This window comes from Lithobates pipiens, unplaced genomic scaffold (assembly GCF_037356315.1).
Source record: "Lithobates pipiens isolate NorthernLeopardFrog02 unplaced genomic scaffold, aLitPip1_a1.2 Scaffold_22, whole genome shotgun sequence".
NCBI lineage: Eukaryota > Metazoa > Chordata > Amphibia > Anura > Ranidae > Lithobates > Lithobates pipiens.
The window spans coordinates 82893872-82912407 of NW_027507784.1; the positions used below are offsets into that span (position 1 = coordinate 82893872).

The 18536-nt window shown below is 44.4% G+C and overlaps 1 protein-coding gene across 1 annotated transcript in view; it reads left to right on the forward strand.

Annotated features, from left to right (window-relative positions):
* The window catches only part of ACMSD (aminocarboxymuconate semialdehyde decarboxylase), an 81881-nt gene that overhangs the window by 46532 nt on the left and 16813 nt on the right, over positions 1 to 18536 (forward strand). The window lies entirely within an intron of this gene.

The window sequence follows — 18536 nt, forward strand, 5'->3', positions numbered from 1 at the left end:
TCGCTGCAGTCAGCGGCGCATACCGAGGGGAATATCTCCTAAACCGTACAGGTTTAGGAGATATTTTTTTTTACCTACAGGTAAGCCTTATTATAGGCTTTCCTGTAGGTGAAAGTTTAAAAATTGGGTATACAACCACTTTAAGTGGTTAAGTAGTTACAGCAACAGCTGTTTTCCTTTTGCGGTAAAGGAATTAAAACTGACTATTTTAACCCCGTCACGCCGACCGTATGCAGATATGTGGCACCACTGGACTGGCCTTTTTCCATGGGGCCGCATACTTGCGTATCTGCGGGTTATGACTAAGGCCTTATAGGCTGAAACCCGTCAGATGACTTGCTGGGAGTGTGTCAGGGAGAGCCCCGGGCTCCGTACTAACGATCGGGACCCGCATCTCCCGATTCCGGGTCACCTGATCGCTGTGATAGCCTCTGACTGGCTATCACAGTGATCAGTCACTGTGAACCCTACCCCCTTGTTTTGTTTCTCTGTGAATAGAGGAGAGAGAGAGATACTTAGTATCTCTCTCTCTTCTTGCAGGGAAAAAAATCTGTGCGTAAAAAAAATATAAAATAAACAATAATAAAAAATAAAATACAAAAAAATAAAATAAAAACACTATTGATTTTGGGCTCTACTACAGGTACAAACAACAACTAACATCCACATATGTGGTATCCCCGCAATCGTCAAGAGCAGGAGAATTTAATTTGAGTTATTCTTTGGTGGAAGGTTATGTTCGTAAGCCTGCTGCATCCAGGGTGGATATCTCCTAAACTGTACAGGTTTAGGAGATATTCATTTTACCTACAGGTAAGCCTTATTATAGGCTTGTAGGTAGGGATGAGCCGAACACCCCCCCGGTTTGGTTCACACCAGAACCTTCGAAAGGACCAAAAATTCGTACGAACTTTAGAACCCTATTAAAGTCTATGGGACTCGAACGTTCAAAATCAAAAGTGCTAATTTTAAAGGCTAATATGCAAGATATGCAACAGACAACACCAGCAATAAGGGGCATCTTCAGGTGTATACTGTGCTGGAGGCACACAACACCCACTAACTCCTGCAGATGCCTGTATTAGAGAACACCAGCAAAAAAGGGTAGATACAGGTGTATACTGTGCTGGAGGCACACAACATCCACTAACTCCTGCAGATGCCTGTATTAGAGAACACCAGCAAAAAAGGGTAGATACAGGTGTATACGGTGCCGGAGGCACACAACACCCACTAACTCCTACAGATGCCTGAGAAAAGAACACTGTCCATGCCTATCTTGCTCTTTCCCTGCACGCCGGAACACACTACACAAGGCCGCCGCGCTGGCAGCCTTATATAGTGTGGGGCGTGCACTAAACCCCCTGAGCTATAATTGGCCACAGGCATCCTGCCTGTGGCCAATTATGGCTCTCCTCGCTGCCGGCGCTGTGATTGGTCAAGAATGCGGGGTCACGGTGCATGCTTGGCCAATCATGAGCGATGGCTGCGATAGCTTAGTGCATTGTGGGCCGTTCATGCCACACTAATTTGGTGCAAACGGTCCACAAAGTTCTGAATTCGCTGAACAGACGAACGACCGATATTGGAGTCGAACACCGAGCTCATCCCTACTTGTAGGTAAAAAGCACAAATCAGACTTTACTATCGTTTTAATTGTTGTTGTTTTTTTTTATCTGCCTTGAGTTCAGCTTTAAGGTATATGTGAACAATGACCTTGTAAAACAACCCATTCAGTTTAAAATAGAAATGAACGGCAAAATATTTGTGTATAGGCTATATTTGTGTATTTGTGTATGGCTCCACTGCCTGTTTCCCTTCCTTAAGATGGCAGTGCCGGCAGCCACTCCGATGGACAGAACGGCCTCGGGGTGGCCCACATCGTGGGATTGCTGGACAGGTAAGTGTGTTTGTAGCTGCTGACTTTAAAAAAAAAATTTGTGGCCGTAACGTCCCTTTAAAAGGGTTCTAAAGGTTCGGGTTTTTTTCTTTTAAATAACAAACATGTTATACTTACCTCCTCTGTACAAGGGTTTTGCACAGAGTGGCCCCGATCCTCCTCTTCTGGGGTGCCCCCAGCGGCGCTCTTGGCTTCTACTTCGCTTTGGGTGCCCCCGCAAACACCCGCATTCCAAGGGGGCACCCGTGCGGGCGCGCTCCCGAGTCCTGCTGCTGCGTCCATTGACAAAGACAGCAGGACTCGGCCCCCCCTCCCAGTTCACGTGTCACTGGATTTGATTGACAGCAGCAGGAGCCATTGGCTGCGCTGCTATCAATCTATCCAATGGGGACCCCAGACAGCGGCTGGAGCTGCTGTGCTTGTCCCCATTAATGGAATGATCGGGTTCAGGTAAGTAAAAGGAGGGCTCCGGGGGGCAGCTGCACCACAGAAGGTTTTTCAATTTAATGCATAGATTGGTGAAAAACCTTGAGGGGTTTACAACCCCTTTAACCACTTCCCAACCTCCTCACGCAGATATACTGCGGCAGAAGGGCACGTGCAGGAAGGTTAACGTACCTGTACGTTGCCCTTTAAGAGGCGGCTTGCGGCCGCCGGGAGCTCCGTGAGTGTGATCGCGGGTCCCGCAAACTCGATGTCCACAGGCATACCCACGATCGTCTCACAGAGAGGAAGTTCTGACTAGTGACACTGTCACTGATCTCTGCTCCCTGAAACCGGGATCAGTGTTGCGTCACACGTAGCCCCTCCTCCCCACAGAATCACTCCCCAGGACACACTTAACCCCTACAGCGCCCCTACAGCGCCCCTACAGTGCCCCTACAGCAACATTTTTACAGTAATCAATGCAATTTTTTAGCATTGATCACTGTATTAAAGCCAATGGCCCCAAAAATGTGTCAAAATTGTCCGACGTGTCCGCCATAATGTCGCAGTCACGATAAAAATTGCTGATCGCCGCCATTACTAGTAAAAAAAAAAAATTATCAATAAAAATGCCATAAAACTATCCCCTATTTTGTAGACGCTATAACTTTTGCACAAACCAATCAATAAACACTTATTGCGATTTTTTTTGATTTTTTTACCAAAAAATATGTAGAAGAATATGCATCGGCCTAAACTGAGGAAAAAAAATTGTTTTTTTTTACATATTTTTGGGGGATATTTATTATAGTAAAAAGTAAAAAAGAATGCATTTTTTTCAGAATTGTCGCTCTTTTTTTGTTTAAAAAATAAAAACTGCTGAGGTGATCAAATACCACCGAAATAAAGCTCTATTTGTGGGGAAAAAAAGGACATCAATTTTGTTTGGGAGCCACGCCGCACGACCCACGCAATTGTCAGTTAAAGCGGCGAAGTGCCGAATCGCAAAAAGTGCTCTGGTCGGGAAGGGGGTAAATTCTTCTGGGGCTGAGGTGGTTAAAGAGCTGGGGGAGGAGAATTCCTGGCTGTGCAGGGGGGGGGGGGGGGGCAGGGCCGGATTAACATAGGGGCTATTGGAGCTGCAGCTCCAGGCCCCTTTCTCAAGATAGGCCCATTTGCCCAAAAAAAAAAAAAAAAAAAAAAAGGATCAACTTCGAGGATTGTAGCTCGGCGATCAGGAGTCACAGAGACCCCATATTTGGTGGGTATGTAGCTAAAGACCCACCCAAGCACTGGTTAAAATATGGGGCTGCTATCATATATGGTTCCGGAGATACAGGTCTCCTTGCACAGCCTGTCAGAAGCTACATACAGAGCGGCAGTATATATACAAGCTGGAACACTCTGCTGCAGACGGAGAGGATGAACTCACAGTGCTTATAATAATTATTTGTATATTACTTATGATAATTAACCCCTTGCCACCCAGGCCCATTCTGAAACTTCTCTCCTACATTTAAAAATCATAATTTTTTTATGCTAGAAAATTACTCAGAACCCTCAAGCATTATATATTGTTTTAGCAGACACCCAAGGAATAAAATGGTGATATTTGCAACTTTTTATGTTGGAAAGAAACTGTTTCATTCATAGAAAAAAAACACTAAAGTTATCACGATTTTTTGTTGTGTACTAAGCGATGCTTTACATTTTTTTACGGGCCGGTTCACACAGCGGGCGATGCGAGGCGACACGACTCGCCTCGCCTCGCTCCCGCAAGTCGCCCCCGTTCTGTACAATGGAACCGTTCTGAGAGGAGCGACTCGAGTCGCTCCGACTCAGAAAAAAGGTTCCTGTACTACTTTCGGGCGACCTCGGGGCGACTTGCATTGACTTCTATACAGAAGTCATTTGCAAGTCGCCGCCGAGGCCGCTGCAGGTCGCGGCGAGGCAAGTCGGAGTCGCCTCGCCTCGCCTGCAGTGTGAACCGGCCCTAAAGGTTACATGTTTAGAGTTACAGAGGAGGTCTAGTGCTAGAATTATTGCTCTCGCTCTAATGATCTTGGCGTATGTAACCTGTGTGTATCTGGCTCTGATACTAACCAGTACCTACCCAGGGACTGACTAGTATCTCTCCCCAGCCTGTCCCCACACACCCTCTCACCTGCTGACCTGTGAATGGGGCAATCACTCCCGCAGTGTTATTGTGTTCTGCCAGTGAATACAATGATTAGTGTTGCTAACTATAGCTGGCAGCACTAATTGTTTTGGGGGAAACCTGCCAGGCTGGTTGCACTCAAGTCGCTTAATAGGTTGACTTGTGTAAAACCAGCTAGCCCATACATAGATCGACTATGGCTGGTCTCTGCTTAATTGGTGTAATTTCAATCCATGTCTGGCCCGCTTAACCACTACGCAGTCCCTAAACATCCTTTCACAAACCTTTACATTTTTCCTTCCCAGATTACTTCATCCTCCTCTCCTATATATAGTGCACACTGTCATACTCTCCACACTTCTCTCCTATACATAGTGCCCACTGTCATACTCTCCACACTTCTCTCCTATACATAACGCCCGCTGTCATATCCTACACTCTCCTCACCTGTACATAGTGCCCGCTGTCATACACTTCTCTCCTGTACATAGTGTCCACTGTCGTACCCTTCACACTCCTCTCCTATACATAGTGCCCACCGCCATACCCTCCATACTCCTCTCCTATACATAGTGCCCACCGCTATACCCTCCATACTCCTCTCCTGTACATACTACTCACTGTCATACCCTCCACACTTCTCTCCTATACATAGTGCCCACTGTCATACCTCCAACACTTCTCTCCTATACATAGTGCCCACTGCCATACCTCCAACACTTCTCTCCTATACATAGTGCCCACTGTTATACCCTCCACACTCCTCTCCTGTACATACTACTCACTATCATACCCTCCATACTCCTCTCATATACATAGTGCCCACTGTCATACACTTCTCTCCTGTACATAGTGTCCACTGTCGTACCCTTCACACTCCTCTCCTATACAGTGCCCACCGACATACCCGACATACTCCTCTCCTATACATAGTGCCCACCGCTATACCCTCCATACTCCTCTCCTGTACATACTACTCACTGTCATACCCTCCACACTCCTCTCCTATACATAGTGCCCACTGCCATACCTCCAACACTTCTCTCCTATACATAGTGCCCACTGTCATACCCTCCACTCCTGTACATACTACTATATTTCATACCCTCCATACTCCTCTCCTATACATAGTGCCCACCGTCTTACCCTCCCTCCACACTCCTCTCCTGTAATTACTGCTTACTGTCCTACTCTCCTGTACATAGTGCCCACTGTCATACCCTCCACACTCTTCTCTTATACATAGTGCCCAATTTCATACCCTCTACACTCCTCTGCTGTGCATACTGCCCACTGTCTTACCCTTCACACTCCTCTCCTGTACATAGTGCCTTCTGCCATACCCTCTGCACTCCTCTCATGTACATAGTGCCCACTGTTAGACCCTCCACATTCCTCTCCCTCACCTGCACATACTTCACACTTTTATACCATCCACACTCCTCCCCTATGCCTCTTACCCACAAAAACTGTTCTTTAAAATTATATGTTAAAATTATATGTTAAAATGATATGTTCCTCAATGTTACCAGCTCTAGAATAGGCACTTTTGTCAGTTCAACTAAAGGAAATCTCACAGTCCTCATATTTGTTCTGCCCCATTATTAGTACTTATTTTATTTTGTAATTACTATTGTGATGTATAGAGGAACACGGGGGATGTCAGCTACTCTAAATATAGCACTTGTAAAAAAAAGCGTCCCTAAAATATATTTGAAATGTTGACAACCATGTACTTAGGCACTGCCCAAGGGCCACAGGGTCAGTAGGGGCCCCATGAGAGGCTCCGGTGATAGTAAAGCGGTAGTAAACTTTTCTAACATTACTACTTTTTAGAGGCCCTTGGGGAGGTTATGCCATAATGTACAAGTGTGCCCAGCATATTAGCACATTAGGGTACACTTACCTGTCAGACCTCCAGTGCTGTGCTGTGATCTGTCCGGCGGGGCCCGGGCACTTCCATCTTCACCCGGTCTTCCTTCTGGGTTCTGTGCCTTCCGTCATTTGCCTTGGCCAGGCTGCGTTGATGTCATTCCCTCTTTCTCCCATCCCCCCCTTTCTCTCTCATCCTCCCTCCCTTACCCCTCACACCTCTTTCATCCCCTTTCTCTCTCTCTCTTCCTCCCTCTCTCTCTTTAATTTAATTTGTTATAACAAAAAATAGTTAGCATTTTTATTTATTTATTGTTTATAAAAGGCCCCATCAAAATTCAAAATCCTCAGCACCAGGCCCACGATGTTCTTAATCTGGCCCTGGGGGGGGGGGGGGGGGTGTCAGGACAAGCCTGATCATTGGAGAAAAGCAGGCTGAGTTCTCAGCACAGCCAGAAAACTAACCACACTATGCTTGCATGCTTGGTGTGGTCAGTTTTTAATAGGAAAGCAAAGGACTGGCAGGAACACTAGGGATTTCACATAAAGGAAGCAATACATAGAGAACAGGATACTTTTTCATAGAAGTACATGATACAGCAGTCACATATCAGGAATATGCAATGTTGGGGTTACATACTGTATTCTTTAATTATTGTTATTTTACCAATTACTCTGTACTATTACTCCCATCATTGACTGTTTTTTTGAATGCTCTCATTGATCTCCTGCAACCCAAACATGCTGGCTTTCACGTAAACCTGACCCTAGAGAGTGCATGCGTTTGTATGAATGTAGTAAGGATATTATTTGACAGCTTCTTTTGAGCAGAGACTGATCTGGATGCTCCGTGTATTTTTGTAAAGACCAGCAGAATTGGCTTGCACACGCTAATAAAACAAATGATAGACCTGACCTCTGCCGAAAACCGTGCAGGGCTTGATTGAGCAATGTCTAAAAAATATTTAGTAAATACTGCCCCCTGCAGGATCATGGGTGGCTGACAAATTATTTTCCCTATTACACTTTTATTTTTGAAACTGGAGGAACCTCAGAAGTCCTTCAGGGAAAGAAGAACCTGTGACCATGTCCTAATAATAGTCCAGCCACACATGGGGCTAAATTAAAACTAAACTTTAGGTATGATTTTTTTTTTTCTTTGCATAGTTAAAGTGGTCCGCCATGGACAAGGTCCAGAGGCGGGTCACGATCTCTTCCTCATTGAGTGGTGAGAATTTTGCATTCACTGAGAAAATGCCTTATGCCGCATACACACGATCGGAATTCCGGCCAGAAAAAGACAGATGAGAGCTTTTCATCGGAAAATGCGACCGTGTGTATGCTCCATCGGAATTTAGCTGTCCGAATTTCCGCCAGCCAAAAATTGATAGCATGTTCTCAATTTTCCCAACGGAAGAACTTTCTATCAGTAATTCCGATCGTGTGTATGCAATTCCGACACGTCAAAAATCACGCATGCTCAGATTCAACTACAAGAGAGAAGCTATTGGCTACTGGCTATTGAACTTCCCTTTTCTAGTCCCGTTGTACGTGTTGTACGTCACCGCGTTATAAACGATCGGAATTTGATGTGACCGTGTGTAGGCAAGACAGCTTGAGCCGAATTCCGTCGGAATTCCATCGGGAAAACCATCAGAGCTTTTTCCAACGAGAATTCTGATCGTGTGTACGTGGCAAAAGAGTTCCCTAAATGGCACCCATAAAGCTGGAGGCGAACACTGTAATAGCAGTTGCCTTCTAGAGGCATTTTCCGACTCCTATAGGGATTGAACTAATGCTGTGCAAACAAAAGCCATACCTAAAAAGGTTAAAAAGTACTAACCTGAAATGTATCTAAACCCAATATTCAAATTTACATGGCTGCTCCCAGTATACGATAAGTGGTTAGTTTACTGTCATGGGTTGGGCTAGCTTAGGGTTCTACTTTTAACAAATATATCTATCTACCAGCCCTCACAAATAGTCCCTGTAATTTACCTAATTTGTTTTTTTTATATGATCATCAACTCCATCTAGTGGCCATAATGTAGTATTTACTGATAAGGGTATTTCACGAAAATACTGCATTATGGCCACTAGATGGAGCGGACATCATAAGACAATCATAAGAAATACACACATTAGGCTAATTACAGAGAATATTTTCAATTGCTTTGCAAGTGCTTGATACAGTATCTCACAAAAGTGAGTACACCTCTCACATTTTTCTAAATATTTTATTTTATCTTTTCATGTGACAACACTGAAGAAACAACACTTTGCTATAATGTAAAGTAGTGAGTGTACAGGGGGATAACAGTGTAAATTTGCTGTCCCCTCAAAATAACTCAACACACAGCCATTAATGTCTAAACCACTGGCAACAAAAGTGAGTACACCCCTAAGTGAAAAATGTCCAAATTGAGCCCAATTAGCCATTTTCCCTCCCTGGTGTCATGTGACTCGTTAGTGTTACAAGGTCTCAGGGGGCAGGCATGTTAAATTTGGTGTTATCGCTTTCATTCTCTCATACTGGTCACTGGAAGTTCAATATGGCACCTCATGGCAAAGAACTCTCTGAGGATCTGAAAAAAAGAATTGTTGCTCTACATAAAGATGGCCTAGGCTGTAAGAAGATTGCCAAGACCCTGAAACTGAGCTTCAGCACGGTGGCCAAGACCATACAGTGGTTTAACAGGAGAAGTTCCACTCAGAACAGACCTTACCATGGTCAACCAAAGTGCACTCAACTTCGACAAGAAGGCCTGGCTCAGAGTCTCCGCTCTAATTAATCCCAAAGATGTTCTATCGGGTTGAGGTCACAACTCCACAACTCCACAACAGTTCCTCCACAAACCCATGTCTTTATGGACCTTGCTTTGTGCACTGGTCCAAATCATTTGGTGGAGGGGGGATTATGGTGTGGGGTTGTTTTTCAGGGGTTGGGTTTGGCCCCTTAGTTCCAGTGAAGGGAACTCTAAAGGCGTCGGCATACCAAGACATTTTGGACAATTTCATGCTCCCAACTTTGTGGGAACAGTTTGGGGGTGGCCCCTTCCTGTTCCAACATGACTCCGTACCAGTGTACAAAGCAAGGTCCATAAAGACATGGATGAGTGAGTTTGGGGTGAAGGAACTTAACTGGCCTGCACAGAGTCCTGACATCAGCCCAATAGAACACCTTTGGGATGAAATAGAGCAGAGACTGCGAGCCAGGCCTTCTTGTCCAACATCAGTGCCTGACCTCACAAATGCACTTCTGGAAGAATGGTTAAGCATTCCCATAGACACACTCCTAAACATTGTGGACGGCCTTCCCAGAAGATTTGAACCTGTTATAGATGCAAAGGGTGGGCCAACTCAATATTGACCCTTACGGACTAAGACGGGGATGCCATTAAAGTTCATGTGTGTGTAATGGCCGGTGTCACAATCCTTTTGACAATATACAGTATATATAGACCACCAATGTAAGGGATAATTTCTACACTGAGCACCAATGTAAGGGGTCATGTCCACATTGAGCAGCGATGTAATGGATCACTACGATTTTCCCACGAAACGCAAATCCTCTTTTGCGGACAGTCGGCTCCATCCCCATCAGCAGAGCAGTGCAGGGAAGTGTTAGTGAGACACGAATGCAATCCAATTTCAGCATTCCCCGCACTGCGCCCCCACACATTGTAAAAGATGGGAAACATTGTTTGGTTCTCTAACTTTGCTGTAGATGCGATCGTCAGCTTTTGTGATGGGGAAGAGATTGGGTGAAGTTCTGCTAGTGGGTGGCGGTCCCTGTTTCTAGGAGGAGGAGGACTGTAATTGGCCACTGCTAAAGCTAATCACAGTCCTGCTAGCCCCATCCACCATCTGGAGGAAGATGCCTTGCTTGGTTGCCACTACCAATCTCAGAAAGAATAAAGAAAGGATTGTCAGGACTTTATATGAGGTAAGTATGATGGGACTCGGCAAGTAAAGCCAGGTAGTGGAAAATGTGTTTATTGTCTAAAACACACAACAATAACATGCAGCATTGAATACATAGAGTATAGTAAACACATGAACAGGCTTTTCCTAAGCTTAAATTACATAGTTACATAGTAGGCGAGGTTGAAAAAAGACATAAGTCCATCAAGTCCAACCTATGTGTGTGATTACAGTGGTGTGAAAAAGTGTTTGCCCCCTTCCTCATTTCCTGTTCCTTTGCATGTTTGTCACACTTAAGTGTCTCGGAACATCAAACCAATTTAAACAATAGTCAAGGACAACACAAGTAAACACAAAATGCAATTTGTAAATGAAGGTGTTTATTATTAAAGGTGAAAAAAAATCCAAACCATCATAGCCCTGTGTGAAAAAGTGATTGCCCCCTAAACCTAATAACTGGTTGGGCCACCCTTAGCAGCAGCAACTGCAACCAAGCGTTTGCGATAACGTGCAATGAGGCTTTTACAGCGTCCTGGAGGAATTTTGGCCCACTCATCTTTGCAGAATTGTCCTAATTCAGTTACATTAGAGGGTTTTCGAGCATGAACGGCCTTTTTAAGGTCATACCACAACATCTCAATAGGATTCAGGTCAGGACTTTGGCTAGGCCACTCCAAAGTCTTCATTTTGTTTTTCTTCAGCCATTCGGTGATGGACTTGCTGGTGTGTTTAGGATCATTGTCCTGCTGCAGAACCCAAGTTTGTTTCAGCTTGAGTACACGAACAGATGGTCGGACATTCTCCTTCAGGATCTCTTGGTAGACAGCAGAATTCATAGTTCCTTTTATCACGGCAAGTCTTCCAGGTCCTGAAGCAGCAAAACAGCCCCAGACCATCACACTACCACCACCATATTTTACTGTTGGTATAATGTTCTTTTTATGAAATGCAGTGTTCCTTCTACGCCAGATATACTTGGACACACACCTTCCAAAAAGAGTTCCACTTTTGTCTCAACGGTCCACAGAATGTTGTCCCAAAAGTCTTGGGGATCATCAAGATGTGTTGTGGAGAAATTGAGACGAGCTTTGATGTTCTTTTTGCTCAGCAGTGGTTTTCTCCTTGGAACTCTGCCATGCAGGCCATTTTTGCCCAGTCTTTTCCTGATGGTGGAGGCATGAACGCTGACCTTAACTGAGGCAAGTGAGGCCTGCAGTTCCTTGGACGTTGTTGTGGGGTCTTTTGTGACCTCTTGGATGAGTCGTCGCTGCGCTCTTGGGGTAATTTTGGGCGGCCGGCCACTCCTGGGAAGGTTCACCACTGTTCCATGTCTTCGCCATTTGTGGATAATGGCCCTCACTGTGGTTCGCTGGATTCCCAAAGCTTTGGAAATGGCTTTATAACCCTTTCCAGACTGATAGATCTCAATTACTTTCTTTCTCAATTGTTCCTGAATTTCTTTGGGTCTCGGCATGATGTGTAGCTTTTAAGGATCTTCTGGTGGACCTTACTGTGTCAAGCAGCTCCTATTTAAGTGATGCCTTGATTGTGAACAGGTGTGGCAATAATCAGGCCTGGGTGTGGCTAGAGAAATTGAACTCAGGTGTGGACAACCACAGTTATAGTATGTTTTAACAAGGGGGGCAATCACTTTTTCACAGAGGGCCATGATGGTTTGGATTTTTTTTCACCTTTAATAATAAACACCTTCATTTACAAATTGCATTTTGTGTTTACTTGTGTTGTCCTTGACTATTGTTTAAATTGGTTTGATGTTCCGAAACACTTAAGTGTGACAAACATGCAAAGGAACAGGAAATGAGGAAGGGGGCAAACACTTTTTCACACCACTGTATATGTCAGTGTTACATTGTATATCCCTGTATGTTGTGGTCCTTCAGATGCTTATCTAATAGTTTTTTTGAAACTATCAATTCCCCCCGCTGAGACCACCGCCTGTGGAAGAGAATTCCACATCCTTGCCGCTCTTACAGTAAAGAACCCTCTACGTAGTTTAAGTTTAAAACTCTTTTCTTCTAAATTTTATTGAGTGGCCACAAGTCTTGTTAAACTCCCTTCCGCAAAAAAAGTTTTATCCCTATTGTGGGGTCACCAGTACGGTATTTGTAAATTGAAATCATATCCCCTCTCAAGCGTCTCTTCCCCAGAGAGAATGAGTTCAGTGCTCGCAACCTTTCCTCATAACTAATATCCTCCAGACCCTTTAACAGCTTTGTTGCCCTTCTTTGTACTCGCTCCATTTCCAGTACATTCCTCCTGAGGACTGGTGCCCAGAACTGGACAGCATATTCCAGGTGCGGCCGGACCAGAGTCTTGTAGAGCGGGAGAATTATCATTTTATCTCTGCAGTTGATCCCCTTTTTAATGCCGATATTCTGTTTGCTTTGTTAGCAGCAGATTGGAATTGCATGCCATTGCTGAGCCTATCATCTACTAGGACCTCCAGGTCCTTTTCCATCCTAGATTCCCCCAGAGGTTCTGCCCCCAGGTGTATAAATTGCATTCATATTTTTTCCACCCAAATGCATTATTTTACATTTGCCATGTAGTTGCCCACCCCATTAATTTGTTCAGATCTTCTTGCAAGGTTTCCACATCCTGTGGAGAAGTTATTGCCCTGCTTAGCTTAGTATCATCCGCAAATGCAGAGATTGACCTGTTTACCCCATCCTCCAGGTCATTTATGAAATTAGAGGAAAGAGATTCTCTCAATAGCCCTATATCCCTGGAAGCACTAAAACAAGCAGTTTTTCAAACACACAATAATAAAGCTCCCGGGATGGACGGAACACCAACGGAAGTCTATAAAAAATTTGGTAAGATTCTATTGCCAGAACTATAATGCCACGTACACATGACCGGACTTTTCGACGGACTAGGTCTGAAGGAACGAATCCCCCGGACAATTCGATCGCGCGTGGGCTTAAGCGAACCTTTGCTGTCTAAAAATCAGATGGACTTTAGATTTAAAACATGTTTCAAATCTTTCCGAGAGTCCAGTCGTAAAATCAGTTCGTCTGTATGCTAGTCCGACGGATGAAAACCGACGCTAGGGCAGCTATTGGCTACTGGCTATGAACTTCCTTATTCTAGTCCGGTCATACGTCATCACGTTCGAATCCGTCGGACTTTGGTGTGATTGTGTGTGGCCAAGTCCGTTCGTTCAGAAAGTCCATCGGAACTGTGCAGAAAGTCCGTCAGGAAGACTGTTGGACCTAGTCTGCCGGAAAGTCCGGTTGTGTGTACGCGGCATTAGAAGTACTAAATGACGCCTTCCAGAAACAAAAACTCCCTGAGTCAATGCAGGAAACGACAATTATAGTAATTATAAAACCGGTTAAGGACCCAATGCTACCCGAGTCTTATCGCCCTATCTCCCTCCTCACCTCAGATGTTAAGATATTGGCCCGGGTTCTTGCAAATAGATTATCATGCTATATTAACACCTTGATTCATGAGGACCAAACAGGTTTTATTCCACCTAGAGCAGCTTCAACTATTATACGTAGACTTTATTTTAAACATGCAGCTCCCTGTGGTAAATATGGGATCCAGAGCAATATTGTGCCTGGATACCCAAAAAGCTTTTTTATATGGTGGAATGGAAATACCTTTGGGCCGCATTGGAGGCGTTTGGTATAGGCCCAGGATTTTTAAAATGGGTCAAAATGTTATACAGGGAACCAAAAGCAAGGGTAAGAATGAATGCATTATTCAGACCCTTTAATCTGTCTGGAGGGACTAGGCAGGGATGCCCTCTGTCCCCACTATTGTTTGCAATAGCATTGTTGGGTTTCGACGAGCAGGAAGAGAGGACAATGTAGCTCTCTATGCAGATGATGCTCTTATTTTCCTGGGGGATACATAGTTACATAGTTAGTAAGGTTGAACAAAGACACCAGTCCATCCTGAGTGAGTATCTACAGTTGTCTCTATCCCTGTACATTGCACACTCACATCGTTCCCTACCCTCAAGGATACAACAATCCAAGGTCCCCATGCATATACTAGGCAGGTCTGGTGCAAGGATTTTTGACACCCTAGGTGAAACCTCATTTTGCCACCCTTCCCCCCCATTGGCTCCACCCCTGACTCCACCTCCTTTGTCCTGCACATGTATACTCCACCTTTTTTGTGAAGCTCCCATCAAATGTAGCCCACTGGCATCCATCAAATGCAGCCTCACCAGCACCCATCAAATGCAGCCTCACCAACACCCATCAATGAATGTTTGCTTGTTTCCATTCATTCAGGAGTTGGGATGCAGACATAGTCCTCTGCCACCAGTATGCCTCTGACACTATGTGCGAACATAGCGGCAGTTGCTTGATGATGCTGAGACTTAGTTGTTTGCTGCAGAGAGAAGAGAGTATAAACACCAGTGGCCGGGGCGCCCTAGGCAGCTGCCTATCTTGCCTATTGGTAGCCCTGGCCCTGATACTAGGGCCAATTTTTGGACAGAAGCCAATTAACCCACCAGCATATCTTTGGAATGTGGGAGGAAACCCACACAGGAACAGGGAGAACATACAAAGTCCAGGAAGGTAGTGCCATGGTTGTGATTTGAACCAGCAACCCTTTTTAGTGCTAGCTAAGAGTGCTAACCACTACACCACTGTGCCACCTTACCTCCATATTTGGGCGAATCTCGGGGGAACCAGATTAATTTAAGTCGGAATTAAAAGTCCCTTTACTAAATCACGTGTCTCAAATTCAAATTAAGCATGTAGTGAGTTACCTGGGGATTGAGATTTCAAGAAGTGCAAAAGATTATATTAAACTGAATCTTAAACCTTTATTGGAAAAATTTAAGGAAAAATGCAGAAGTTGGTGTAAATAACCACTCACAGTGATAGGCAGGGCAAAGCTTGTTAAAATGATTTGGTCCCCACAATTGCTTTATGTGTTTAAAGTGGTTGTAAACCCTTACAAACCACTTTGACCTACAGGTAAGCCTAGATTAAGGCTTACCTGTAGGTCCAAGAAATATCTCCTAAACCTATACGGTTTAGGAGATATTTACCCGAAGACAGCCACTGCTGTCTATGGTGCATGCGCCGTAGACAGCGGTGTGCAGGCGCACTGGGCAGGCCACAGATCACGGCGATATGCCGCGAGTGTCGGCTCCTGTGCGCATGCGCGGGAGAGACGTCATCGCGGCTCCGGCGAATCACAGCACCGGAGCAGCGAGACCCGGAAGTCTCTCCGGGATACATGGCAGCAGCGAAGAGGAAGACGGAGGACCGCTTCAGAGGCTTCGTTCTCAGGTAAGTTATTCATAATGAGCTAGTATGCTATTCTCCCTTTAGAGAGCTTATTTGGAAGAAAAAAAACACCATGCATAAAGTAAACAACATTAATGTTTAATAAAGGAGCAGGTGGATTGGCGATTCCCCGTCCAAAAGGCTATTTTTTAGCTTCACAAATACAACACTTTTTTGGATGGACAGTAATGGCAAATTGTGATTTCATACAGAGCCTGCTATTATCAGTATATCCCGATTACCCATTGATCTCTTTATTGGAGACGAGAAACCAATGGTCTAACAAAGGTTTTCTTACGGGTGAATTGTTTGACAAGGTATGGCAGGAAATGACAAAAATCCAAGAAATAAAAGGTTATGCGGCGTATACCCCTATATGGAATAATAGCGACTATGCGGAACTGATGAAACTGGAAGGATTTGAGATATGGAGGCTCAAGGGACTAAGATCTTTGACACAGGTTTTACAGGAAAAAGTGATAAAAACCTTTATTGAACTAAGAAGTGAATATAATAGCTCAAACAAAAGATTTTTTCAATACCTACAGTTTAGGCATGCATTACAAGCACAGGCCCGACTGACAGAATTGAAATTTAATAATTTAGAGGTAATAGCCTTGTTGGAAAAGACAAAAAAAAGGGTCTGATTTCACAAATCTATAATATACTATATGATAAATTTAAAGGAACAGTAGATATACCAGCAAGAGCAGCGTGGTCATGTGATATAGGGCCAATCTCACATGAACAATGGGCATCGGCACTGCCGGTAACATCCCTGTCATCTCTATCCCCAACACAAAATTTAATACAAATATTCATATTACACAGGGCTCATTATACACCAGAGAAATTATTTAAATGGAAACGTAGAGATACAGCCCAATGCCCTGGATGTGAAGGGAGTCTGGCGAACTTAATCCATATGTTTTTTATTTTATTTTATACTTTATATTTTATTTTCAACAATTTTTATATACCGTATTTATCGGCGTATACCACGCACTTTTTTCCCCTAAAATCAGGGGGAAATCAGAGGTGCGTGTTATACGCCGATCCCCCGCTGTTTCTATCCCTTTCTGCCGCTCTCTGCGGCTTCTGGGTATTTTCGCCTATCTTCAGCCATTCTCGACTCTCTTCGGCCGCACTCGGCCTTTCTCAGCGGCTTTCAGAAAGCCAAAAGCCGCCGAGAGCGGCCGAGTGTGGCCAAAAATAGCCGAGAGTGGCCGAAAATAGTCGAGAACGGCTGAGTGCGGCCGAAAATACCTGAAGGACGCCGAGAACGGCCGAGAACTACCGAGCGCCGCCGAGATACACAGGACATCCGCTCTGTATCTCGGCTGCGCCATTTTTAAATGGCAAACACACTAACAAGACTGCAAATGACTGGCAAGGCTGCAATGCAAGGCTGCAAATGCCTGGTAAGGCTGCAATTGACACTGACAAGGCTGCATTGATGGGAATTTAAATTTAAGTTTTTTTCCCTAAACTTCCCTCCTAAAAGTTTTTTTATTTTAAATTCCCTCCTAAACTTGGGGTGCGCGTTATACGACGATAAATACGGTACATACACAAAGACAATTTCATTGCATGCGTACCACAAAACATATCTTAAATATACATAGTTTAGTTTTTCATCTGATTATACCTAAAACCGTTATAAAAAAAAAAAAGTGTGGGGGTTAGGTTCTCTCTCCTCCCTCCCCCACTGATTCTCCCTCCACAAGCGCACAGCCATATTCCCTGGTACATACAAAATGGGACCAAGGTTCCTATTTTAACTTAAAGCGGGAGTCCACCTTTTTTTTTTTAAAAGCCAGGAGCTACAAATACTGCAGCTGCTGACTTTTAAAATAATGACACTTACCCGCCCAGCGCACCTGCGATGTCGGCACCGAAGCCGATCTCTCGATCGTCTCTCGGGTGCTGCCGTCGCCATCTTGGGTATGGGAATCAGGAAGTGGAGCCTTGCGGCTTCATTTCCCGGTTCCCTACTGCGCATGCGCGAGTCGCGCTGCGCAATAAGTATGGTCCCCGCTGTCTCTGGGATCTGTGTGTTTCCCAGCAGACAGCGGGGGACCTTCGGAAAGGGGCGTAGATTCTGCGGAAAGGGGCGTACCTTCTGCAGATATCTATGCCGGAAGTGGGTGCAGATACCTGTACTGTACAGGTACCTGCACCCCCCTCCCCCCTGAAAGGTGCCAATTGTGGGGGAGGGTTCCAATGAGCGTAAGCTCCACTTTAGGGTGGATCTTTAAATTTTTCCTCTTTCCCCTGCATAGTTGCAATACCTTTTTCCATAGCATATATATCAGCTATTTTTTTTTTTAAACCACAGCGAGATCGAGGGGGGTGTCTTCTGCTTCCATAAGGCTGGACAAACAACAAATGAGCGACCAACGAGTTTCGGTATTTGCGTTTTTAGAAATCTGAAAGATGAAGGAGATATCTAGCTGGGTCAGATCCCAGATCTAATCCATATGTTATGAAGATGCCCCAAGCTCCATCACCATTGACATGAAGTGATGTCAATGATTAACCACTTGCTTACTGGGCACTTAACCCCCCCTCGTGACCAGACCAATTTTCAGCTTTCAGTGCTCTCACACTTTGAATGACAATTACTTAGTCATGTAATATTCTACCAAAATAAATTTTTTGTCATTTTTTTCATACAAATAGAGCTTTCTTTTGGTGGTATTTGATCACCTCTGGGTTTTTCATTTTTGGCGCTATAAATTAAAAAAGACTGAAAAGGTTGAAAAATACGCATTTTTCTTAGTTTCTGTGATAACATTTTGCAAATTATTAATTTTTCTTCATAAATTTTGGCCACAATTTATACTGCTACATGTCTTTGGTAAAAATAACCCAAATTAGTGGATATTATTTGGTCTTTGTGACAGTTAGAGAGTCTACAAGTTGTGGTGCAAATCATAAAAAATTGATCACATCTGATGTACTGGTGGCC